Below are 27,850 nucleotides of genomic sequence, written 5' to 3' on the forward strand. Positions count from 1 at the left end.
CACTCTGACCGAGGTCTTAAGGTCTCTGTGTAACTCTGCCAGGTATCTCACCAAGGGAGCATCAATGCCCATGGACAAAAGGACCCCCCACAGCTTAGCCCTGTTAACCAGGTCAAAAGCTGATGAGAGGTCCATAAAGGCCATGTATAGAGACCCCCCCTTGGCAATTACATATTTATTTACGATCAGCTCTAAATTTAGACACTGATCTAGAGTTCCTCTTTTGGCTCTAAAACCATATTGTGCATTTGATAAGGCACCCTTCCCTTCTAAAAGCTGGGTCAGTCTTCCTAAAAGGACTCTCCCCATGATTTTAACACTGGAGTCAATGAGGGAGATTGGCCTATAACAGGCCGGGTCTGATCTTTGTCCCGTTTTAAATATTGGTATTATGGTAGACTTAGACCAGCTAATAGGAAAAATAAAATCTCTTGTAGAGTTAAAAACATTAGTGAGAATTTTGGCACTTAAATCAGGGGCACTCTTAAAGAAATCTGCGGGAACCCCATCAGGGCCCGGTGCCTTTTTAGAGTGTGTGTCACTGATCGCTTTTTTTACCTCCTCGACATTAAAAGGGGGGATAATAGCTACTGGGCAGCTGTAGATATTACTGAAGTGTGTAACCCACTGTTCATCGGGTATGGTGCAATCTGCTCTCTTTTTCTCTAAACCCACAAAAAATGGGTGATTTATTATCGCCCAAAATCTAGAACTGTCTCTCTGTATTTCGGGCGACAATAAATTGTTCCAGGCCTCCTTTTTAATCTCAGATTTCCTCAGCCTAGTAGCATAATTATAGTTTTTTCTCAGTAAGGCTATCTGTTCTTTGTCTCTTGGTTTATTTTTTAGAGCTTTCAGGAGATCTGAGTGAGCCTTGGAGCAATTTGAATCGAACCATTTTGGGCCCCTATGTATTTGGTCCTTTTTCTTTACAGTCAGGTCTGTGTTTACCTGGCGGCAAATATCATTAAATGCTTCTATCAAAGTAATAGCAGAGTTATTTTTATCTAAGCAGATTGCAACCTCATTCTCAACCTTCGCCAGGGTATCCTGTATAAAGGTAATTGGGGTTACTTGGTCCCATTTCAGTCTACGATTCTGATCCCCCAAAACTAAATCAGTCACACATGAAACTTCAATTTCTCTTTTTCCCAAAACTCCCTGAGATACAATCTCTAAAATTAGTGGGTTATGATCACTAAAAACTGAAGTTACTACCTTATAACTGAACACTTCAGACATGATACTGGATGATAAAAAAATATAATCCACAATTGTGCCAGTGTTATTACCCACATATGTTGGTGTCCTTGAGCATGTGTTACTACTATAAAATTCATAAAGATTAGAAATGGCTAAGAGTGATTCCAGAGCCTCTCCACGTGATGTGTGTTCAAAATGCGGGATAGAGAGGTAGGGGGGAAAATCCTCATATTCCACGCGGCAATCCATGTTACATGGGTGAATATTTAAGTCTCCCATGCGATAGATAGATAGCTAGATAGATAGATAGATAGATAGATAGATAGATAGATAGATAGATAGATAGATAGATAGATAGATAGATAGATAGATAGATAGATAGATAGATAGATAGATAGATAGATAGATAGATAGATAGATAGATAGATAGATAGATAGAGGGCGATAGATAGATAGAGGGCGATAGATAGATAGATAGATAGATAGATAGATAGATAGATAGATAGATAGATAGATAGATAGATAGATAGATAGATAGATAGATAGATAGATAGATAGATAGATAGATAGATAGATAGATAGATAGATAGATAGATAGATAGATAGATAGATAGATAGATAGATAGACAGATAGATTGATAGATAGATAGAGTGAGGGTGATAGGTAGATAGATAGATAGATAGATAGATAGATAGATAGATAGATAGATAGATAGATAGATAGATAGATAGATAGATAGATAGATAGAGGGTGATAGGTAGCTAGATAGATAGATAGAGTGAGGCCGATAGATAGATAGATAGATAGGTAGATAGATAGATAGATAGATAGATAGATAGATAGATAGATAGATAGATAGATAGATAGATAGATAGATAGATAGATAGATAGATAGATAGATAGATAGATAGATAGATAGATAGATAGATAGAGTGAGGGTGATAGATAGATAGAGTGAGGGCGATAGATAGATAAATAGAGTGAGGGCGATAGATAGAGTGATGGCGATAGATACACAGATAGATAGACTGATGGCGATAGATAGATAGATAGATAGATACATCGATAGAGTGAGGGCGATAGATAGATAGAGTGAGGGTGATAGATAGATAGATAGATAGATAGATAGATAGATAGATAGATAGATAGATAGATAGATAGATAGATAGATAGATAGATAGATAGATAGATAGATAGATAGATAGATAGATAGATAGATAGATAGAGTGAGGGTGATAGGTAGGTAGATAGATAGATAGATAGATAGATAGATAGATAGATAGATAGATAGATAGATAGATAGATAGATAGATAGATAGATAGATAGATAGATAGATAGATAGAGTGAGGGTGATAGGTAGATAGATAGACAGATAGATAGATAGATAAAGTGAGGGCGATAGATAGATAGATTGAGGGTGATAGATAGATAGATAGATAGATAGATAGATAGATAGAGCAAGTGCGAGAGATAGATAGATAGATAGATAGATAGAGTGAGGGCGATAGATGGATAGATAGATAGATAGATAGATAGATAGATAGATAGATAGATAGATAGATAGATAGATAGATAGATAGATAGATAGATAGATAGATAGATAGATAGATAGATAGATAGAGTGAGGGCGATAGATAGATAGATCGTTAGATAGATAGATAGAGTGAGGGTGATAGGTAGCTAGATTGTTAGATAGATAGATAGATAGATAGATAGATAGATAGATAGATAGATAGATAGATAGATAGATAGATAGATAGATAGATAGATAGATAGATAGATAGATAGATAGATAGATAGAGTGAGGGCGATAGATAGATAGAGTGAGGGCAATAGATAGATAGAGTGAGGGCGATAGATAGAGTGATGGCGAAAGATACATAGATAGATAGACTGATGGCGATAGATAGTCAGTCAGTCAGTCAAATATCTTTATTCGATTATTAAAAATCATAAAAGAGCGAGCAAAAATACATAGCAACATTTCATCAAGACACATAATAGATCATATTTTGTTCAAAAACCCTTAAGAAACACTTTTTACAATATAAGTTATACATCAATATTAAAAAGAATAAAATCAATAAAATACAGAGGATAAACATTAATCTGGTACGAGGTGCCTAATACTCAAGCGATGCTTATTTATACGTACGCCTGCAACCAAAAAACTAGCAACATGGAATGCTACTTTTAAGTTCGGAAGAAGTTGCAGGAACATCATGGCTGGTTTTACCTGTGTAAAACCCTGATTGCACAATATAGGCAGCAAATATTTTTTCCTAATGTCTTTATAATGGCCGCAGAACAAGATAAAGTGAGTCGTGTCCTGGAATGAAAAATAATCACAATTACATGGTTCAGCATTTTCAGGTCTAGTCCACTTTTTAAAATTGCCCAGAATGAAAGGGATCAGGTCAAGACGAAATCTAGTTAGAAGGAAACGGTGGTATGGTTTGTTTACCAAAAAAAGATATGGTTCCATACCTGGAGCAGATGTTAACATACAATGTTTCCTAACAGTAGATTTATTCAACTCTGTGGCTTCCCTCTCCACAACATAGTGATTTGCCAGGAGATTTTTAACTATTTTTATGTCTTCCTGCTTTATCAAATGTGGAGAAGAAAAAAGTTTGGGTTGGCCAACTAGAGTTAATTGCGTCTGAACGTATTTTAACCACGGAATGTTATGTGCTCTATCCAGGGCAAAACAATCTCTAAGAATGTTGTGATTTAAAGTGAGCTCCTGGTTGAGCCAAACTTTCAACCACCCTATAACTGGGGATGATTTTAAAATGTCGGTAATATATCCCAATCCAAGTTCTGTATGTATTATGTATGTAGAAGTCGATTGAGGGACAGAAAGCAGAGTTCTCAAAAATTTATTTTCTACCTTCTGGATTTTATCGAGTTCATGATTTGTGTACCCCCAAATAACAGAGCCGTATTGAGCAACCGACAGACATTTGGCTTTATAGACCTTTATAATGCTTTCCATGGGACGGGCTCCAAGTCTTTTAGCGAATCCAAGCAACCCAGCAGCCGCTCTTGCTACAGCGTTGCTTTTAACCAAAAGCTGGGGGCCCCACGTGCCCTTTTCATCAAGGGTCACTCCTAGGTAAGGAAAGGATGGGACTCTCCTAACCTCTTTTCCAGCACAGAAAAAAGTTTTAGTCTTTCTTTTCCTGCCTGCGGCTCCTGCTATCATTATATGGGATTTTTCTACATTAGTTTTCATGTCCAAAGAGGACATGAAATCCCCAAAGGATAAAAGGAGTTTGTTTAATGCCACTCCAGAGCGTGCTAAGAGGACGGCGTCATCCGCGTACAGGAGGACAGGTATCTTTATCTCACCTGCACGCGGGATATCAGCATGGGAATTTGCCAGGACTGCCTCGAGGTCATTTATATAAAGAGTAAAGAGGAGGGGGGCAAGGATACAACCTTGCCTAACCCCCCTCTCTGACTTAAAGTGACAAGTGCATCTTCCTTCCTTGGTCACTCTGACCGAGGTCTTAAGGTCTCTGTGTAACTCTGCCAGGTATCTCACCAAGGGAGCATCAATGCCCATGGACAAAAGGACCCCCCACAGCTTAGCCCTGTTAACCAGGTCAAAAGCTGATGAGAGGTCCATAAAGGCCATGTATAGAGACCCCCCCTTGGCAATTACATATTTATTTACGATCAGCTCTAAATTTAGACACTGATCTAGAGTTCCTCTTTTGGCTCTAAAACCATATTGTGCATGTGATAAGGCACCCTTCCCTTCTAAAAGCTGGGTCAGTCTTCCTAAAAGGACTCTCCCCATGATTTTAACACTGGAGTCAATGAGGGAGATTGGCCTATAACAGGCCGGGTCTGATCTTTGTCCCGTTTTAAATATTGGTATTATGGTAGACTTAGACCAGCTAATAGGAAAAATAAAATCTCTTGTAGAGTTAAAAACATTAGGGAGAATTTTGGCACTTAAATCAGGGGCACTCTTAAAGAAATCTGCGGGAACCCCATCAGGGCCCGGTGCCTTTTTAGAGTGTGTGTCACTGATCGCTTTTTTTACCTCCTCGACATTAAAAGGGGGGATAATAGCTACTGGGCAGCTGTAGATATTACTGAAGTGTGTAACCCACTGTTCATCGGGTATGGTGCAATCTGCTCTCTTTTTCTCTAAACCCACAAAAAATGGGTGATTTATTATCGCCCAAAATCTAGAACTGTCTCTCTGTATTTCGGGCGACAATAAATTGTTCCAGGCCTCCTTTTTAATCTCAGATTTCCTCAGCCTAGTAGCATAATTATAGTTTTTTCTCAGTAATGCTATCTGTTCTTTGTCTCTTGGTTTATTTTTTAGAGCTTTCAGGAGATCTGAGTGAGCCTTGGAGCAATTTGAATCGAACCATTTTGGGCCCCTATGTATTTGGGCCTTTTTCTTTACAGTCAGGTCTGTGTTTACCTGGCGGCAAATATCATTAAATGCTTCTATCAAAGTAATAGCAGAGTTATTTTTATCTAAGCAGATTGCAACCTCATTCTCAACCTTCGCCAGGGTATCCTGTATAAAGGTAATTGGGGTTACTTGGTCCCATTTCAGTCTACGATTCTGATCCCCCAAAACTAAATCAGTCACACATGAAACTTCAATTTCTCTTTTTCCCAAAACTCCCTGAGATACAATCTCTAAAATTAGTGGGTTATGATCACTAAAAACTGAAGTTACTACCTTATAACTGAACACTTCAGACATGATACTGGACGATAAAAAAATATAATCCACAATTGTGCCAGTGTTATTACCCACATATGTTGGTGTCCTTGAGCATGTGTTACTACTATAAAATTCATAAAGATTAGAAATGGCTAAGAGTGATTCCAGAGCCTCTCCACGTGATGTGTGTTCAAAATGCGGGATAGAGAGGTAGGGGGGAAAATCCTCATATTCCACGCGGCAATCCATGTTACATGGGTGAATATTTAAGTCTCCCATGCGATAGATAGATAGCTAGATAGATAGATAGATAGATAGATAGATAGATAGATAGATAGATAGATAGATAGATAGATAGATAGATAGATAGATAGATAGATAGATAGATAGATAGATAGATAGATAGATAGATAGATAGATAGATAGATAGATAGATAGATAGATAGATAGATAGAGTGAGGGTGATAGATAGATAGATAGATAGATAGATAGATAGATAGATAGATAGATAGATAGATAGATAGATAGATAGATAGATAGACAGACAGACAGACAGACAGACAGATAGATAGATAGATAGATAGATAGATAGATAGATAGATAGATAGATAGATAGATAGATAGATAGATAGATAGATAGATAGATAGATAGATAGATAGATAGATAGATAGATAGATAGATAGATAGATAGATAGATAGATAGATAGATAGATAGATAGATAGATAGATAGATAGATAGATAGATAGATAGATAGACAGATAGATTGATAGATAGATAGAGTGAGGGTGATAGGTAGATAGATAGATAGATAGATAGATAGATAGATAGATAGATAGATAGATAGATAGATAGATAGATAGATAGAGTGAGGGTGATAGGTAGATAGATAGATAGATAGATAAATAGATAGATAGATAGATAGATAGATAGATAGATAGATAGATAGATAGATAGATAGATAGATAGATAGATAGATAGATAGATAGATAGATAGATAGATAGATAGATAGATAGATAAAGTGAGGGTGATAGATAGATAGAGTGAGGGTGATAGATAGATAGAGTGAGGGTGATAGATAGATAGATAGATAGATAGATAGATAGATAGATAGATAGATAGATAGATAGAGAGCGACAGATAGATAGAGTGAGGGCGATAGATAGATAGATAGATAGATAGATAGATAGATAGATAGATAGATAGATAGATAGATAGATAGATAGATAGATAGATAGATAGATAGATAGATAGATAGATAGATAGATAGATAGATAGATAGATAGATAGATAGATAGATAGATAGATAGATAGATAGATAGATAGATAGATAGATAGAGGGCGTCAGATAGATAGATAGAGGGCGACAGATAGATAGAGTGAGGGCGATAGATAGATAATAGAGTGAGGGCGATAGATAGAGTGAGGGCGATAGATAGAGTGAGAGTGATGGGGGATACGAAAAGTCAGTGAGCTCTGGAGGTGATCACACGAGAAGCTATGAAAGATCAAACAGTGACAGTTCTAAACTGACTACTCCAAGGGACCAGAGATATCAGGGGATGTATTTTTCTGGTCTATTTAGTCCTTGTGCTGTGATCTGTCATCTTCGAGCTCTGCCTTCCACCTGCTCTTTGTCCATGCAATGTCCCGTGAATGACGCAAAGCATATAACTTAGCACAAATTTTAAAAACAAAACTCACTTCCCAAAAGATCTGAATTTATGAACCTAAATTATTTGAAAATATAGGCTCCGATGTTAATCACCGCAAAATGAAGAGCTCAGAATTATGGCAAGTGATAAATACACCCAGTGTAATCACACGGAACACATCAGCAAATATATCACCAGTACAGCAAGATTTTGTGCAAGCCCAACAGAGATCAAAATAACTAAAAGCGGTATCCCGTTTCAGCAAGGAAAAGCAGTAGTGTGACAACTCTTCAGACACGTACAATACTGAGAGAATGCATGAGGAGCAGGAGCATGAGACCGAAAATAAGGGACAGGACAGCAGATGGGCTCTGTGCAGGCAGGGGTACAGGATGAAATGCAGGGTAGGCTCCTAGCAGGGCAATGGTGGCTCTCTGTGGAGAACAGACGAGGCTCGGTCCGATGTCGTTTAGCACTGTCTAGCCCTTTGCAGGGTTGTCATTCACTATGCTGGCAGATATTCTCTGTGCTGCTCACGGCTGGGTTCTGTGCAGAGGAGAGAAAGATAAAGCCAGCAGGGGGCCGGCCATGGCTCCATGCAGGTCCCAATCACGGCATTGTGTGGGAGGTCATCATGGCACTGTGTGGGGAGGGCAGATGCAGCTGCCAGCCATGCAGAGGAGTATGCAGGCATAAAAGTGATGTTCCACCGATGTGTACAGAGGCCATCAGGGCACTTTAAAGGTAGTTGGGTAGCACACGAAAAGGCAGGCAGTCCCGTCAGCATCCAGATCAGTGTGCGAGCAAGGATTGGACAGCTACCAAAGCCAATGTGCAAGCTGATGCACTGGATATGATGTCATGTTCCGGCAATATTTATATAATGTCGGGTAAAGTGACAGCGAGTAATGCAGAGTTCAGAAACTTCGTAAAGCTGCCCTCAGAAAAGCAATGGGAAGGATATCAGCGTCTTCTCGTGCTGAAAACTGAACTCCTGATCCTAGAGTCCGAGGCGAAGGCAGAGTCTATCAATAATGGGGATTCGTGCAGTCAGGAAACACTTAATTAGGAGGTGCGTGACCTCGGGATAAAGCCACAACTGTGAGATATTATTCTATACATAGGTAAGTGAGTGTAGGCTGTGTACTCTCCAATACCCACCTAGGGTTTATGTAGCATTCCCCTTGCAGAGAGGTCCCCTGGAAAAATAAATGGAAGGCAAAATTCAAATCATCCTGCAAAAGGTGTGGAGCAGGCTTGCCATACAGAAACAGGCATACATCTGCCTCCAGGGTTTGAATAACTTGGCAGCACAGCTGACAATACAGGAGTTCCAAACAAAAAAAAATAGGTAGTGCTGATTGAAGAAAGCTTAATTTAAAAAATCCATATGCTTTCACTTATGCGCTTGGAGGAAATGTCCGACTTATTTCCAGGAGAGCGCTTTAGAGTGTGATCACGGAGTTCCAGTAAAGCCCAGCTGTAACTACTAAAAGAGAACTGAAAGACGTGTAGCGCAACCTCGCTCTGAGTTACTGGGATTCAAGAAGCCACACAAAAAAAGAAAAAACACGGGAGGGATATCAGCGTCTTCTCGTACTGAAAATTGAACGCTTGATCCCAGAGTTCGAGGCGAAGGCAGAGTCTTTCGATAATGGGGAATCGTGCAGTCAGGAAACGCTTAATTAGGAGGAGCTTGTCCTTGGGCTGAAGCCACGATGGAAAAGGGGAGCCAAAAGGAATGAATGGCAACGCGTCCTCGCGCTTATAAAAAAAAGAAAAAAGGCACACACAAAGTAATAACAACAAGCTCTCGGCATTGCGTGGTGGGGGCGCGGGCTGAAGCCACGACAGAAAAGGGGAGCCAAAACGAATTAATGGCAGCGTCCTCGCGCTTAAAAAAAAAAAGAAAAAAGGCACACACAAAGTAATAACTACAAGCTTGCGGCATTGCGTGGTGAGGCGGGGGAGCGGCTTCCTTTGAAGTCTGATGCCGAAGTCACACACAAATTAATAACAACAAGTTCTCTGCATTGCGTGGTGGGGTAGGGGGAGCGACATTGTGTGGCGGGTGCGGGTGAGCGGCTTCCTTTGAAGTCTGAAGCCGATGGTGTGCGATGTGCACGCGCCGGGCTTACATGCACTGTACCCGATCCGCAGTTTGGGTACACTTTTGAAAGCCTTACTATAATCTCGCCAGCATCCCTAATGGGATTGCTTAGGCGAGACCTAAAAACACAGACCAAGAACTTTGATGCGATCTCGCACCTAAGGCCCTAATCTATCATGTCTTCTTTCTAATTTGTGATGAGAATGCAAAATAAAACCTACTGCAATACCACAAACCTGTTGAATTGAAATGTTATCAGAACAAAAAACAGACATCTTATCCATACAGGCAGAAGTAGTGACAGAACACCCCATTCTTCGTGGGACAGGAATCCCACTAAGCAACTTATCAACCCTGAGAGTTGCAATAAAGGGTTTGATGGAAAAAACAAACTGGAGTGGGGGCAAAGGGGAATCCTTGACTTACTCCTGACAAAATGAGAAAAGAGTCTGTTAATATGCCCTTGACCATGACTTTGTTGTAACAATTTGAGTACAATAAAGTAATCCTGCATTTTGGACCATTAATGAATGAATGAATGAAAATTTTATTTTTATATTAAAATCATTTGCAATACATCTTGTATGCCAGTTAAAAGAAGGATTAAAAAGACGAGAACTAGCAAAACAAGACATAAATAGAACAAAAGAAGAAAAAAAAATTCTAAAAGAAGACATTTGTAAACAACACTCTCAAAACAGTATGTAAAAGACAATAAATGTTTAAATATGTATATCTGTACATTTGATAATTACTAAAATGATATCTTCATCGTCTGATTAATAGGGCAAGTTGGCTTATTAAACTGAGTTGGCTTTTATCTTGCCTAACCCCTCGTCTTCCATAAGCCTATTTCGAAGTTCAGCCATGTATTTCCCAAACCTGGCCAGGTCCGATGGAACAGTGCAGGAGAAAAGTACCGAAACGGCTTCTTTTACTGTTCGAAACCCATGTCGTAACCAAATTTGTTTTAAAAGGATCTGTCGGGGCAAAAGCATCGCAGGACAGCAGCAAATCATGTGTAGCAGAGATTCGTGTTTATAGTTACAGAGTCTGCATCTTATTTTCTGTTCAAGGGACCTCCACCCGGGGTTTAGCTCTTTTATTTGAAGGGGCACTAATCTGGCCCATATGATGTTTTTAAGTGCTTTCATTCCAAGTGCTTGACTGAGATAGGGCTGGGTTTTATGCCCAATATATGATGTTGACAATCCGGGTGGCCCTCTTCCTGTTACGAATTCTGCTAGGTCATTTATATGTGACAGGTGAAAATATTGTTTATTTATTGCATTTTTAATCGCCAGATAGTCTATTGGTGCGTTCTTCCAATTTTCAATTGCCAGTCCCAAGGTTTCCACTGCTTTATCCTTGTAACTTTGCCACGGGTTGATGGTCTCTCCGTAAATTGGCTTGAGCATACTTTTTAAACTACCGGCTGGGGCTTTTATAATTTGATAGAAGTATTTTGCATGTATTCCCAAGCATTCCTTACTTTGTTCCTTTAGGCCGAACTCCAAACGAATTAAGCTGTTACGAGTGTGTTTGGGAAGTTTAAAGATGCGTTTATAGGCCTGGCACTGCACTTTGTCCAACATTGCCTCCATTTTTCCTGGGAATGCCTGTTGAGCGTACCCTGCGGTTGCCCTGATCTTGGCTTGTAATACTTTTCTGATAGGTGCTGACGTCGGACTCTGCATAAGCTTGTTTAGTTTGCATATTGAGAAAATTGTTGCCTGTGCTCTGCCTTCATTTTGCGCGTGTGTGATGTTGTTTTGCCAGTTTCACTTAGCCAACATCCGAGGTAGTTGTATGAACGCGTGATATTGATAATTTCCTTCCCCACATGCCATTTCAGTAAGGCTTTTTTGGGGAAGTGGCCAAAGATGATAACTTTCGTTTTTTGAGCATTTATTATGAGTTCATTGATTTTGTTGTACTTATTTAGGGATTCCAGACCTCTTTGCAGCCCGATTTTTGTGTGGTCCATTACCACTAAATCCTCTGCATATTGTACATTTTGCAGTTTATTTCTCCCGATTTTTGGGGTCACCAAACTAGCGTTCAAAAGCTTCTTCCCCAGATCTGCTGTGTATAAATTAAACAGCATGGGGCCGAGTACGCATCCTTGTTTTAGTCCACGATTTGTTGGGCACTTCTTTGTTATAGTGTTATCTGCTAGCTTTACTTGGATCCAGGTCTGACTATATAATGAAATGATGGCGTTAAGGAGTCCTGCTGGGATATGCCAGTTGCTCAGTTTTTCCCATAGCTTATGTCGGGATACCCCGCCGAAGGCAGCTGAGTAGTCGACAAAGCATGCGAAAATTGGTTTATTATTTTTGCTGTTGGCTTGCTGGCTCAAATATAACATGGCCACAATGTTATCAATTGTAGAGCAGCCCTTACGGAAGCCTGTCTGATAGTGGGGAAGGATTTCATTCTCTTTGATCCATTCGTTTAGTTCCTTCAGTAGAGTACTAGCGTAGGCTTTCACTTCAATGTCCAGAAGGACAATGAGTCTGTAGTTTTTTGGGTCTGTATTGTTCCCCTTCTTAAAGATAGGGTGCAAGAAGGACCCTCGCCATGAGTCTAGTACCTTTGCTTTTAGTCTACATTCAGTGAACAGTTTAGAGAGAATTCTACTCCAGTAAACTGGATCTTCTCTAAAGATGGCCCCTGGGAGGCCATTGGGCCCAGGAGCCCCGTCTCTTCTTATCCTTTTTATCACCTGTTTAACTGAGTTACCATCTTGTTCTTTACCAAGTGATCCCATGGTGGCCTCCGTGTCTGTGTCTTCTCCAGGTGCGAGTTGTGCCTCATATTTTTCATCAACTGTAGTAGCTGGTTTCTCTGTGTAGATTGAGGCAACATGCCTTATCCAAGCATCGGCGTGGACCGAATTGCGCCTATCCATTTTTCCATTCTCCAGGTTCGCAATGTATTGCCAAAGTTGTTGTTGTTTGTGGGGTTTTGCGAGCTCGTGTATTATTACCCAGTCTTGCTCTAGTTTTTCCTGTTTGAGCGACCATAATAAGTGTCTCTTCTTCTTGGATAAGTCTATACATTTCTCCCTTGTTTCCTGTGTTCCTCTGGTGTTGTGTATTCTCTTTGCCCTTTTTAGCGTACAAGACAGTGTAGTTAGATTTGTGTTGTTATATCTAAACCGCGAGGTAAACATTTTGTGGCCCGGTGGGCTGACCTTGAAGTTGTTGACCAATTTAGCTTTTAAGTATCAAATCCACTGTTTCCAGTTTTCCATTGTGGGCGGATTCCCCTGGCCCATTTCTTGTGGGGTTTTTTTTTTTCCTAACATTGAACCGCTTTACTTGGGTATTGTTCCATTTTATCCTTTTAACTAGGGAATATTCTTCAGTCCCTGTTGACTGCGATACTACCACAGCTTGTTCCCTCTGTAGTAAGCTCAGGTTTAGGTCCACCTGCAGTAGTTTGTGCTCACTGGTTTTATGTGCTATTATGTCAGCGTTGGCAATTCTTGTAATGATTAAGATCTTAAGTTTGAGTATTTAAGATGTTTTTCTTTTTTCAATGGTGCTCAAATGTTAATAGTTCATGTTTTGCTAGTTAAGTTCTCAGAGATTAAATATACAACATGAAATGCACTATGTTTCTCCTACCTCTATGAGGTACTTTTACATTCTGGTTTCCGTGCTGCCCAAATGTAAATTTTTCATGTTTATTAAGTTAATTGTTCAGAGACAAGCTATATGATATGTTATGAACCATGTCTTGCTAATTTTTTCAATATCTTAAGTATTTGTTTAATAACTTTATAAGTTTTGATGAAAACTGTTTGAATGAAGTGTCTAAATGATTTTGTTCAAAACAATACCAGGAAGGGGTATATTGTTTTGTATAGCTTAGACATCTAATATGTATTTGACACACAATTGTTTTTAGATGTATGCTTTTATTATTTTGTACATACTATATGAGTAATCTACATTCATTGTTTTAACATAGGGAGTATCTTCAGCAATGAAATATTCTGTCCTGATGATGGTCTACACGACAACTGCCCTTTAGACCGAAACGTCAACACCTCCATCATCTCCAGTCACGTTGCTTTAGCACTAACAGACGACCATTCTTTATCAATTAATTTTGGTTGTTTTGCTCAATCCATTAGGAGTTGATGTTTATTGTTGTGAATTGCAGATTTATCTTTGTTCATCTCTGTTCATAACTATTTGATTTATTTAATTTTTGAATCTGCCTCCCCAATAATATTTTTTGAGTAAATATAAATTTCTCCGAATTTCCCCTTTTGTGTGTTCTATTGTTATCCTTCCAGTGATTTACTTTGATTGTATTTTTAGTATGAAATCCTGTGGATTCTTTTGAGTGTGTTACAGTAGTACAACTCACAACTGAGTTCAATTGTTGCAATTGGCTTCAGCGCCATCAGCGTCATGATTTGAAACTCTTGATCCCTCGTTTATTACAATATTCTGTATGCTCTGAGACACTGCTATGTCAGTTGTTTTCTGTGTGTTAGGGACTAGTGCCCTATGTTGATTCTCATGTGGGGTAACGTTTGAGGCCGGCTTGATGATTTTGACCTCTACCTCAATTGGTTGTTGGGCCAAGCTGTGGTAGAACTGACCTTGCTTATTTGGTGACGTGTCTTTAGCAGGACATTCGGACGAGTCTGATAGATATTCATTTATTGCTGGTTCATGGTCCTTAATTGAGACCCAGGACTCATCATTTTGTTCATCATTTTGTTCTTTGTGGTCCGAATGATCATGCATCTGCCGGGGGCCAGCTGTTGTTATGGGTTCTAAGTTGGTTTGGTATTTTCTCAAGTAGAAACCCCCAACGTGTATAGAGGGTAAAATCGGGTCTGGTAAGCGCTTGTCCCCATCGTTCGATTGCACGAGGGAAGATAACATTACGTCTGCTGGATTTTTTAGAAAGTTGAATTTGTTTGGTATACTGGTTGATTTGACAAACATTCTGTACACCGGCGCAATTAGAGGTGCACCCCACCTTCTGGTCTGGCTTTGTTGTTATTCTTTACCATTGGACCTTGAGGTTTCCTTTTCCTCTTTGTTAGTGGGAGTGTCACTCGCTCTCTCCCTGATCTCATGGCGGCTATCGAGAGCACCTTTAGCTTGCCTTGACTTGCCTTGCGGTTGATGTTTTAGATACACTATTCGGGGCTGCCGCGGAGTTGTGTATAACGTATTGCGTCCCCAGTCCACAATCCACAATCTGTGAGCTGTAATCTATACTCCTGAAGGACCTTCAGCTGCTGAAGGTACTTCTGTTATACTGATACTACTCCTCTGCTAAAGCTACTGCCAGCAGCATTGTTTGTTTGTTTAGATGTTTTTAGCTGTTATGATTGTTTTCTTCCCCACAGCAGGTCAAAAGCAGGTTAAAAGCGGCTGACTCCTTGTAACCATTGTTTGTTTGTTTAGGTATTTATTAGCTATTTTTAGCTGTTATAATTGTTTTCTTCCCCACTCAGTGCTTTGCAACTTGCAACTGCTGCACTGCTTTTGCGCCCCCCCTATCGCATTGGATGACCAAAAACCTCCACTCGGTCCACCGCCCCCTCAGGCTGCACACTGGCATGACCGCACTGGAGAGAGAGGCAGGATACGAGGAGCAAGGTGAGCAAATGAGGCTCGTAGTCCTGCGGCCCACTCTGGATTAGTCAGACGATGGAGGGGTAGAGTGGTGACGAGAGTGGCGGAACCTGTGGAGACCGCTGATCGCGGGGGAAAGCCCTCGGCCGCTCCTGCCAAGAAAACTCTCACCACACCAGGGGCCTCCCGCTACTCCTGCTCCTTGCCGCGCTTGAGGCTGCGCCTGAGGCTCACCTGTGCCAGCGCCACGGCGAGATGAGGGACAGTCTCAAGGGAGTCTCACTCTCGACCGTCTTCCTCCGTCCTCTGTCCTCTGTCAGTGTGTTGTATTTCCGCGGTAAAATAGGCAGCCTTCCCACACGGCTTACTCAGTAGCAGGGCAGCGACGACTTTCCCTCCGTGAGAATTCCGCTAGTCTTTCCTCGTCCTTCTGGTCTGCTCCGGGTCTGCCGCTCAATCCGCTCGGTCTGCTGCTCAGCTGCTCGACGATCCTTTCTGCTTGGCGTAGAGCAAGTTTTAATTCTTTTATGTCAATGGAAAACCATTTCTGAGCTTCGTGCAACGTGCTAGTTGGATTTTCCTAAGAGGGACATGCTTATTGCTGGCCATCAAGAGCTAGTCCGACAAGTTTTTCTCACTCTCATCTATAGGAGATTGGGTGATGGGGATTGTATTGGCCAGGGTTTCGAGAAATTGACATTTGTCGATGGTCTTCCAGCTCCTACAGTATCCACGGTCAGTTTTGGGAATTTTAAGTTTGGCAAGGTTATTTATGGAGAATTTAATTAGATGGTGATCTGACCAGATACAAGGAGTTACACCTAAATTTGTCATAGTCAGGTTTGTGGACCATACCTGGTCTAATATATGCCCTTTAATGTGTGTAGCGGAGGTGATGTGCTGGTTGAGGTTTAGCCCCATAAGTAGGTAAATTTAATTCAACTCAATGAGGTCCACCTGCTGGGTCATTGAGATCACCAATGAGTAGTATTTTCGCATGATTTGTTATGAGATATGTCATCTGTTCGCTCAGGGACTGTAGGAACTGTGGCATGCTCTGTAGTGGTCTATAGAGTATGACACAGACTAGAGGGGCAGAATCAGACTCTAGTTTAATCACTAGGTTCCGTACTTGTGGTAGGTCCATGGGGTAAGTACTGAGAATTTTAAGTCTTGGTGTATTATATCTGCAACCCCCCTCCTTTTTCCTATTCTTCCCTAGTGTCGGTTATATTGGAGACTGAAATTATTGCTAGGTAGTGCTGGGCTCCTCTGCTCCGTTCCGCGGGGACTTAGGCTGCAGAGCTCTCCTTTACCAGGGCTCCCTGGGAGCCCCGCAACTCTGGTGTGGCGTTCTGCTGGCGGCTACGGGGCTCTCCCTAATTCACGGGAGCCCCGGGCCACTGGAGGCCATGACTCGGCCACGCTGCTCTTCCCGTCTCTGCAGCGGGGCGGGCAGCCAATCGCGGCGCGGTGGCGGGCAGGACTTCCTGAAGCAAGCGGAAGTCCCGCCCCGCTCCAGGCGCCCGGCCGCCTGACTTCCCTTTCTGCGGCCCGGCCGCGGCGGTGATTTAACAGGGACAAAATGAGGGGTGAGCACTCTCGGTTTAAAAAATAAACGTAGAAACGGGGTGGGCACACGCTAAGGAGCACATAAACGGGGTGGGCACCCGTAAATATAAAATACCATAACAAGCATAATGCAGGGTGGGCACCTGCGATGAAGGGGCCACAGGGGGAATCCCTACGCTCGGGATTCCCTCGCACACGGCAACAGGGGGAAAGGAGCCCCGCGCTCCCAGGGCGCCCACAGGCAGCATCACGTCCTGGGGCAAGGGCAACAGCAAAGAAACAGGTCCTGGAGGTCAAGGAGGCAAAGCAGGGCCCAGGGCCCAGCACACAGGGTACTCCAGCAAGGAGACAGCCCCCATGGTGGTCCCTCCTGGGCCCCTCCATCAGCAAAGCCCCTTCTGTCAGGAATCCAAAAAGTAGAAGAGTCCTCCAGGCATCCAGGGGCTGGGCAGGGCCCAGGGAGGCAAGCCTTCCCCTGGGCCCCAGCAGAAGCATGCCCCTGGTAGATTCAAGTCAGGAAACAAGAACATTTTACAAGAGGTCACAGCCTCTTTTTATACACACAATTCCTTTGTCTAAAGGTGCAGGCAAGGGGCGAACCAGATACAACTGGTTCCTGAGCACTTTGTTTTGCTCAGCCCCTCTACCTATTCACAGGGACATCAGACTCACCACAGGGGCCGGAGCCAGCATTGTGTGGGGAAAGCCTAGCCCTAATCAGGTCCCAGGTGCACTCCTCTCCGGCCATCAACATGCAGATCTCCCATTCATCACCGGGGCAGACCCATCCTGACTCCTGGAGCCAGGCACACCAGCCAGCTCCAGCCAATCACAAGCCAGACAGTCACTGCAAAGACAGGCCAACTTCTAGAAGTGGCACTTCCACACTAGACACATGAATGTCGCACACATCATCGTGCAGCATTCAATCTCACGAGTTCGCACATACCAAACTCGAGCCTGCACTCCCTACACATCAGGAACTAACATGGACACACACATTCCCCATGCATTCCTATGGGAGGGCAGGCCAATCTCACACACGCACTCAGAGAGCACACACACTTTACACTGCGCCACAGTGCTCAAGTGCGCAAAGACTAGAAATCGCTATATTTATCTCAGAGTGCAATGCAAAATGTTCAGGGGTGAACCTGCCAGAAGGGCTAAGTCCAACACAACCCCCTTCCAGCCAAAACGCAGGGCAGACCAATCACCACTGTGATGGACTTCCCTGCTTTGGGCGATAAAACACGGATGCGGGCCCGCACTGCAGGGACACCCTCCGGTTCTACGCCACGTTGTTCCACAAAAACAAGCACACACAAAAAAAATTCAGGCCCAACCAGGCTAACCCACCGGTATACCTTAGTTGTCCACGGCTAGGATCAGGCCCTAGACCACCCAGATACCACTGGTGCTTGTCTATCCACAGAGTGGGGGGTGGTAACCCCTGGCATACAGTAGCCATTCTTCACTCCCTTTTTCAGTGTAGTTCCAAACTACCACTGATCCTTCAACCTGGGGTCCGCACCCTCAGGCTGACCAGAGGTCACGGGCAAGAATGCCCCACCCTACCCCTACTTCTGGGGTTGCGCACTCTACCAGGAGAAGCACCCTCCAGAACACAACTCTCCCACCAGTTTAGGACCTCTCTCCCTCAACTGGACTACCACCTGGGATCAAAATTCACCGGCTGCACAGGGGTCAGACTCACTCTGACCCGCTTCCAGAGTTCTGCACCCTCCCAACCGGAGTGGTACCCCTAGAAGACAAACCGGCCAGGACGCTGGCTACAGTCGCCCTGCCGTCCAGGACAGGCAAACACCCGAACCTGGCTCCCCAACCTAGGGACGCTAACCTTTGGTTAGACGCCGGGTGCACCAGGACTTCTACAAGTTTGAAATAAAGTCTAAGACTATCTCTCCTCCTTCAGCAGAGAGGCAACCACTGCAGGCCAATCCCACAGGTCAAGGACAGTACTCCTCCATACAGCTTACCATACAGCTTACCCGGTTCCTTTTCTTCAGGCAGAAGTTCCTTCTTGTAACTTCAGGACACTACTTACAGTTACCCTTATGTCCAGATCTGGAAACACCGGCTACTGGCTCCCCAACCGAGGGACGTACCCTTTGGTCAGATGCCTGGCGGACCAGGACTTCCTTGAGGGTGACACATAACTAATGTGTCGTGTGCAAGTCTGCCTGTCACTCAGGACAGAAGTGGCATCACCATGGTCACTTACACATCTCTTCTGGCTGGGCCCTGACCCACTGGTTCTTCCACTGGGGGGTCTCCCCCTCGCACCCTTCCATCTGGACTTCTGCACCCACCCAAATGGAGCGGTACTGCCAGACACCAGAACTAGTGAAACCCTGCTTACAGGAGGTTCCACGTCCTCCAGACACTCTGGAAGATCCTCCTCAAATGACCTATTGGTACAGCCTTGGCCCCCGACCTGAACCTGATGTTCCCTTCAGAACCAATCCAGGCCCTGAGACTGGGTTTCGGGCACCTGGAGACATGCAGTCCCACCCACTCCTTCTCCTCTGAGACAGGACGTGAGCCCCTACACCGGGACTTAGCTGGGCTACACTGAACCTCTTCCTACCACGCTGAGCTGGAAGACACCTCAGCCACTCCTTTTGGAATCACTCCATCCCCTATGTCTCTCTCCTCCCAGAACCTTACCAACTCCAACATACTGTATCTTAACAGACCACAGAAATCAAAAGCAGGCTCCATTTCTGCAGACGTTCTTGGGAAAAGTTTAACACAAGGAACCTAAGTGTCTGAGCTAAAACAGTAGTCCAAACCAAAGTATTCAGCAAGCTCCCCATCCCTGAGAACTTACACCATTCATCCACACACACTCCCCCCCAGACTGGTAAGGCAGTTTCTACCACCCCTGATTTCTCAACCTGACCACACGTGACACAGGTACCATTACTCCGGGAACGGGAAATGGGACGTTCACATTCATCCAGCGCTTCACACATTCATCCCCAAACCCCTCTCAAGACCCCTCTCAAGACTGGTAAGACCTCTCAAGACTGGTACCACCCCTGATTTCTCAACCTGACCACCAAGTGACGCAGGTACCATTACCCTGGGAACGGGATGGGGAACACATGCACTGGACACACTTATGCTGCCACCACTGGATCCCACCCTACTGGTGAATCCAGAAAACTCATACTGCACTTAGGGGATGATCTACCCTCCCGAGCTAGGGACACCTAACTCACAGTGTACAAGACATACATTTCCAAAGAAATTACATTTTTTAGAACCAACTTAAAAACAATAATCCTTTTCCATGTGACTATCTAAAATGCAGACTTTTGTAGTGGAGCCAGTTATCGCTGTGGTACTGCGCAAACACAAGTCCATTTCCCACCGCTGACCAACAATGCTAGAAATGGGATTTCTGGTTGGCTAAGGCTTGTGCCAAAGTCAGGCATAAACCACCATTCTAAGTCAGGGCAAGGAAGTCACCCGCCAAGATAATCCCTGCTCACCCTCTTGGTAGCTTGGCACGAGCAGTCAGGCTTATCTCAGAGGTGATGTGTAAAGCATTTGCGCACGCACCCACCAGCAACAACATCCTAGGCCCCCCACAAAAGGAACTCCACAAAAGGTTATATAAAAATAGCCTTTGTATTATCAGAACACATCAGAATCAGAATCACAGAATGTACATTGTGCCAACTGGCACGGGCAATATTTACAAGGGATTATATGTACACAGGACAGGGCCACACGGACCACTGTCAGGACTAAGCACTTGGTAGAACTAGCACTTTGTAGAAATAGAATTAGCACATAGAGCATATCATAACTGTAGCACCAAATAACAAATGTAGCACACAACCAGTAACCACTGGCAAAAGGTAAGTACCACCTACGCAACCCTAACCATCTTAGGAAAATATCATGCAGGGAACCATGAACACACTAGTATAACTATACTAGGAAGAACAACCTCCTAAACATGAAAACACATTCAGAGGTATAGTAGGTAAGACACATGATGCATGAAAACACATTCAGTGGTGTAGGTAAGCAACTTTGTACATGATGCATTCATGAGGTACCAGAACACAGGGTGAGCAAAACATACTACACACAGTACATTTCCTAATACCCAAAGCATCTGCACATAAAGCAGCGTTTAGCGCAAAAATCACATTTAGGTCCAGGTGGTGCCACTGCGCCAAAACCTAGCCTTTCCCTGGGCCCCAGCAGCAGCAAGCCCCTGGTAGATTCAAGTCAGGAAACAAGAACATTTTACAAGAGGTCACAGCCTCTTTTTATACACACAATTCCTTTGTCTAAAGGTGCAGGCAAGGGGCGAACCAGATACAACTGGTTCCTGAGCTCTTTGTTTTTCTCAGCCCCTCTGCCTATTCACAGGATGGGTCAGGGACATCAGACTCACCACAGGGGGCGGAGCCAGCATTGTGTGGGGAAATCCCAGCCCTATTCAGGTCCCAGGTGCACTTCTCACCGGCCATTAACATGCAGATCTCTCATTCACCAACGGGGCACAGACAGGCCAACTTCTAGAAGTGGCACTTCCACACTAGACACATGAATGTCGCACACATCATCACGCAGCATTCAATCTCACGACTTCGCACATACCAAACTCGAGCCTGCACTCCCCACACATCAGGAACTAACATGGACACACACATTCCCCATGCATTCCTATGGGAGGGCTGGCCAATCTCACACACGTACTCAGAGAGCACACGCACTTTACACTGCGCCACAGTGCTAAAGTGTGCAAAGACCAGAAATCACTATAATTATCTCAGAGTGCAATGCAAAAAGTTCAGGGGTGAACCTGCCAGAAGGGCCAAGACCAACAGGTGGATATTGATTGTCTAGCTGGTGTAAGACCGGACGTACACAAGTAATATTTGCTCTTGAATTCCTCTTTACAGTAATCACACTGATGGGCAATCTGTAATCAGTTAAGGTTTCCAAGTTTTAGTTCATATTTTTTACCTTAAAATGCAGCAAATTAGTTTGCATTACCTGGTGCCTGGGAAGAAGCTTCTTGGATCACAACAAGAAGGTGTCCAAACTTCTAAAAGATACACAAATTTGTTTATCGGTTTCCTGTAGGACTGCTGTTTTGTGACCTGTTAGATTGACAGAAAAGTAGAATAAGTGTTTCATGAGACAAATCAAATACAAATCATTTGAAAGAATCTATATAAAATACCTGTTTCTTCAACACAAGTAACCTATGTGGAAGAAAGATTGGAAATTCTTTGCACACATCAAAGGGTGAATAAACAGGATTATCATCGATTATAGCTCCTCCGCAAAATACAGTTTATTCTAAGACAGGGTACACAACACGGAGTAAGACGTCCCGCTATACGAGCCTTACTTTTATTTTTACACAATCCTCATTTAAGTTTACTCTAAAAATATTCTAAATATAACAACAAACAATATGAGCAATTATGGAAGCAAATAAATCTACATGAAAAGTGGTAAACCAGGGACAAACATCATGAAGTTCTGCTTAATAGAGAAAATACCAACAAGAGTGATGTTTAGATTGTCTTGCAATGTTTAATCTACTTTTCTAGGATACCTATATTTTCCTACTAGTCTACTTAAAGTCACCCCATGACGATGAGACTGCACTTATGCCTTCAATGTAGCTTTTTGATATGAACAACAAGCTAATTTACAAAGCTATTTACAAGATTAAAAAGCAGACTTGTCATTAACTTTCAAAAGGCAATTTAAGCTAGTCCAAGTTAGTTTATCTTTTCGAAGAAATATTTAAAAAATTCATATTAAATTTGGAGAAAAGAACAAAGCTGCATTGCGAACGATTTGGGAGGAAGGAATATTTCTACGAACTAATTTGTTGATATTTGGTAGGCAATATGAAAAAATCCCAAATAGAAAATTTTTCTAGAATTAAAACCACAATGTGCACATCCTAGTTATTTATAGTATGTATTGTTTTGTGAAATGAATTGTATTATACAAGATCTTTTTGGATAAACGTTAGAAGCAGATAAAATGCATTTCATGTTTTTGTAAATAGCTTTGTACATATATTTTGGGTGTGTAATTAGTCTATGTTTTATGCTTAGCCCTGAAGAAGTCTCGTTTTCGAGACGAAACGCGTTGGCTAAAAAAGTAATTACATGTACATTTGGATTTTTTCTGTTTTGGATCGACTAATAAAGAATTGAATATGATCATCACTGAAGTCCGGACCTGCTTATTACGAAATCCCTTTCTCTGATTTACTCAAGACAAAAAGCGTGGCTCAGTGGTTAGAGGCGGCAGACCCGGAAGCTGAGATCGGCCATGGACCAGGGTTCGATTCCCCGTCTCGGGCTCAAAATTCCACGGACTCGACAATTCTCGCTCCGGTGCCTACTCGACTCACGGGGTCACACTCTGCGACTCTGGGCAATAGCTTGCTTAATCTCCACTACGGCCCCTCGCGGCGGGATGCCTGGCTTTCACCTTGTGGATACGCTGCCGGGGTATCTCACAGGGGAATACCAGGAAGGGTTCCCTAAGCAAGCGCCTTGAGACCCCTGGGTGATTCGTGCGCTATATAAATCGAAATACATTTACATTTACATTTACATTTACAAAAAAGACTGATCAATCAAGTTATGAGTCTACATTGTTCAACCATTAAAACCAATAGGAATAGTAACTACATGTAATGCATTCAATATAATGAAATTCATTGCATTTGTTCATCACCAACATTATCAATAAAGCATCTCAATTTAAACCATGTGTCTGAATCTTTGTTTTACTTGTGTTAGAATGTCACTGCCGTTCGGGGGCAGAGCTTGCTCGAGACTGGAATGGCTGCCTGAGTCTTGAGCTCCGCAACACCGGACATCTATCCTTCATTAATCCGGCAGCTCGCTGCTATTATATAGCTAATTCAAGCAGAAGGCTGGAACACAGCCGCAAAGTGATGAGCGGTTCCCGTGCTCCCCCGCCCCTGTGCCCAACGTAATACCGCCGTGCTAGCTTGAAGATCCGCTGGGCCGCCGATCCCCAGCCTCAGTTGCAGTGTGGGGCGGAGCGACATCTGCGAGTGTGCGGCGGTAGTCCGCAGAGACTGGTACCTGGACACAGTGCTCCGACGCCCACTGCCGGGACATCGGAAGCGCAGAATAGTGCCCCAGGAGGAAGCGCAGTGGAAAGTTGAGCTGCTGCCGGACCTCCAGATCGCTGATCCCCAGGCTCCCTCGCAGTGCAGGTAGAGCAACGTCAGTGAGCGTGCGGCGGCAGAACGGCAAGAGTGACCGGTATCCTGTGCCCCGAGCTCTGACCCCCTCAGTGATTGGCACAACACTCCCGGGCATCGAGAGCACAGGAGAAGGCTGCGGTGCGGAGACAATCAAGCTGCATGAGAGCAGAATAGACAAATGAAGGTACACAGAGGCAGTCATCACGAGGGCACTACCTAGTGGCTTCCCCTTACAGCTGATTACAGCGTGAGGCAAGGAAAGGTATACACACGTGCAACAGCAGATTGCTGATAGCGACTTGCTTCCCAAAGAGTGCCCTGGGCTGGGGTATGAGAAGAATAGGGCTGCTGCAGCACCCACCTGACTTGCGCTGAGGACAGGGCACTGCTTAAGAAGATAGCCGCTGGGGCTGCATGTAGCCTTACTAGGTGAAGCCATCCCCAGAGAGGCACTTACACTGAGGGGACAGAGACCGGAAGACGCAAAGCTTAACGGCCCTCCGCGGTGGCGTGGGACTGCCAATTGGCCGCAGGCGGCTACTCAGTGCTGGGAAAGGAGGCAGTAAGATGTGGTCTATAACCGTGGCCCCGTATCGCCCTTCAGGGAAGAAAGTCAGTGCTGTGGCGCAAAACAAAACTTTCAGCGAGAGAGTACGGCAGGCTCAGCTGGTCCCCTGTGGGAACACTGTTGCAGCACCGGCTAGGGAGAAGCCACAGCTGTACACTCCTGCAGGCCTACCACTAACACGTCTAATAGTGCAGAGCCAAGAAGAGCCAAGAACGCAGTAAGGAGTGTGACTGGGAGGTTGCTTAGGGGCAGGCACCTGCGAGAAACCCAGGGGCAAGAAGGCACTAGAGTTAGTGCAATAGGACGGTCACCGGCGACGTCGGGATCTGGGAACTGGTGGACGCCTAAGCAGCGACATACATAGTCCCCCAACATACATAGTCCCCCAAGCTGGATGCAAGATAATGCGCTGGTGCAGCGGGCCGCTTCTATCCAATACTGGATTGCGGCGAAACCGGTGCCTGCAGTTGTTGCGGACCTCAATCAGGTCTGCTGCTGATCTGTCCTCTGAGGGAACATCGTAGACAGCCCTACTACGATTCACATACTTGGAAAAGGTCATGGGATGGACAGGATGCAATCCAAGCTTATGTTTGCGCAAAAACGCTCTAAGTCACAGGACACTGCGACAGGAGAAGCCCCTAAGACTCCTACTCATATTGAGGACGAACCAGATATCCGGAGCATGCTGCTATCCAAGGAAAAAGGCCTACAGAGCAGTATCACCTCGCTGGGCACCAAAATCGACACCCTCTCATATCGGATGGACAGAATGGCTTTGAGGAACCTTGAATCCCTATCAGATACCCTTATAAAACCTGCTGATAAGGGAGGGGGAATTATTCTCTGGGACAAAACGGCATACAGAAATGAGCTCTTAAAACAGCTCTCAGTGACAGATAATTACAAACAACTCCCCAGTAATCCCACCTCAAGACTGGAACATGAGATATCATGTCTCACCCAGACAGGCCTGAAGGGTGGTTGGCTTAGTGAAAAAGAAGCACTCTTCCTGGTAAACAAGGCTCCCACTGTGCCGGCCATATACATCCTCCCCAAGGTGCATAAAAATGCCACCAAAGCGCCGGGGAGGCCAATAGGGTCTGGTTGCAATTCGATTCTCAAACCCTTGGCTCAATATGCCTACTATTTCATTCGACCGATGGCAGTAGAGTCAGAAACGTATATTAGAGATACAACATCAGTCATAAACAAACTAGAGAACTACATCTTCAATCCAGAGGAAGAGCATTTGCTAACGATGGATATAGAAAGCCTCTATACCAACATTCCCCAACAAGAGGCTTTAACTATACTAAGGGATCTTCTAGACTCTCGCAGTAGACCACATGATGTACCCACTGACTTAATACTTGAATGCATTAGGATCTCCTTATGCGAGAATTTCTTTCTCTTCGAAAAAAGTTACTTCCAACAACTTAAAGGAGTAGCGATGGGGGCAATATATGCCCCAGACATAGCGAATATCTATGTCTCAGAGTTTGAGAAGAGATACATTCATCACCCCTTAACCACTACAGTGCTACCGCGTTTTCCCGCTGTGTGCTGAAGAAGTAGAAAATGGCTTGTTCATGACAAGGTCAGCTCGTCATTAGCACAGGTCCACTGGTACTGCATGACGAGCTGGCCTTGTCATTAGCATGCAAGGGGTTAAATCCATTCCTGGCCAACATTTCATGTTGGCTTAGGTACATAGATGACGTGCTGGACATCTGGAGAGGCAGTAAAGATCTTCTTGCCGTTTTCCATACATGGCTTAATGAAAGAAATTCCAATCTGAAATTCACTTTAGGAAGCAACAATCACGAAATGAATTTCTTGGACATAACAATAAGAGTTAATGATGATAACACCCTATACACAACTCTCTATATAAAACCTACCGCCAGAAACACACTTTTAAAATACAGTAGCCATCACCCCAAGGCATTGCGGGATGGTCTACCCTTTGGTCAATTTCTCCGCCTACAGAGGAATTGTACAAAGAAAACTGATTATTTCAGAGAAGCCAAGATACTGAAAAAAAAATTGTCCGACAGAGGATATCCAAACAAACTCCTCAAACACTCCCTCAAGAGAGCGTGGTATAACAACCGAGATTTGTTACTCACAAACGGAACTAAAAAAGAAAGTAATCCTTTAGTCTGTGTAACAACATTTGGCACGATCAGTAACCAGTTGAAAAAAATAATCATCAAACACTGGTCACTTCTAGCAGAGCTTCCTGAACTGAAAGAGAAACCACTCTTTACATTCAAACGTGGCCGTAATCTTCGCGATAGGATAGTACATGCCTATGAAACAAAAAACTTAAATCTTGTAGACAACATGAGGCAGCTTGCTCCTCTCACAGGGCATTTCAAATGTAACAAATGTATGGCCTGTGGCACTACCTCTAACATCAAGTCATTTGAATTGAATGGTAAGACCACTAAGATCAAGAATTTTTCAAACTGTCGGACACAAAATGTTGTGTACTGTATACAGTGCCCGTGTGGCCTGACATATATTGGAAAGACTACCCAGATGATAAAACAAAGAGTTCTACAACACCAATCCAGGATCAGGTGTAAAATTGAGAATGCCCCTTTGGTTGAGCATTTTCTACATCTCAAACACACTGAGAGAGAGATGAAATGGTGGGTCATAGAGGTGGTAAAACCTACCATTAGACAACAAAATATAGACAAGCTCCTGACTTTGAGAGAAAATCAATGGATTGAATCTACAAATAGCATAAAAAACGGTCTGAATTCTTCCACAGAATGGCACACACTTGCTTGTTTGACCTAGATCCACAATGTCATTTGTTGTTTGTAAATCTTATTACATGAGAACTCCCTTTCGCTCCAAAAATGTAACTATGAACCTTACTTGTATGTACATAAGATTTATCTAATAATGTTGAAAAGAGCGCGCATCTGTATGGGACAGTATTATTTTGATTATAACTTTTAATTGTTACAATAGGGACATATATTCACCTAATAGAGTGTATCAACGCAAAAAGCGATAGGGTTATTAATCACACAGTTAGATTGTACACGCTTTATTAGCGATAGACGTGTCTCGACTATATGTATATACATTTCTGGGTGTTTAATTATCATTATATTCATGAGAACAGTCTTTGATATG

At 43.4% G+C, this 27,850-nt stretch overlaps 1 pseudogene across 1 annotated transcript in view; it reads right to left on the reverse strand.

Annotated features, from left to right (window-relative positions):
• LOC144764046 (uncharacterized) overlaps positions 1-27,850 on the reverse strand; it is an 89,246-nt pseudogene that overhangs the window by 18,366 nt on the left and 43,030 nt on the right. Inside the window, exon 3 of the transcript XR_013596302.1 lies at positions 21,906-22,012. The product of XR_013596302.1 is annotated as an uncharacterized LOC144764046 (transcript). The remainder of the gene's footprint in view (positions 1-21,905; positions 22,013-27,850) is intronic.

This window comes from Lissotriton helveticus, chromosome 6, assembly GCF_964261635.1.
Source record: "Lissotriton helveticus chromosome 6, aLisHel1.1, whole genome shotgun sequence".
NCBI classification, from domain to species: Eukaryota; Metazoa; Chordata; class Amphibia; order Caudata; family Salamandridae; genus Lissotriton; species Lissotriton helveticus.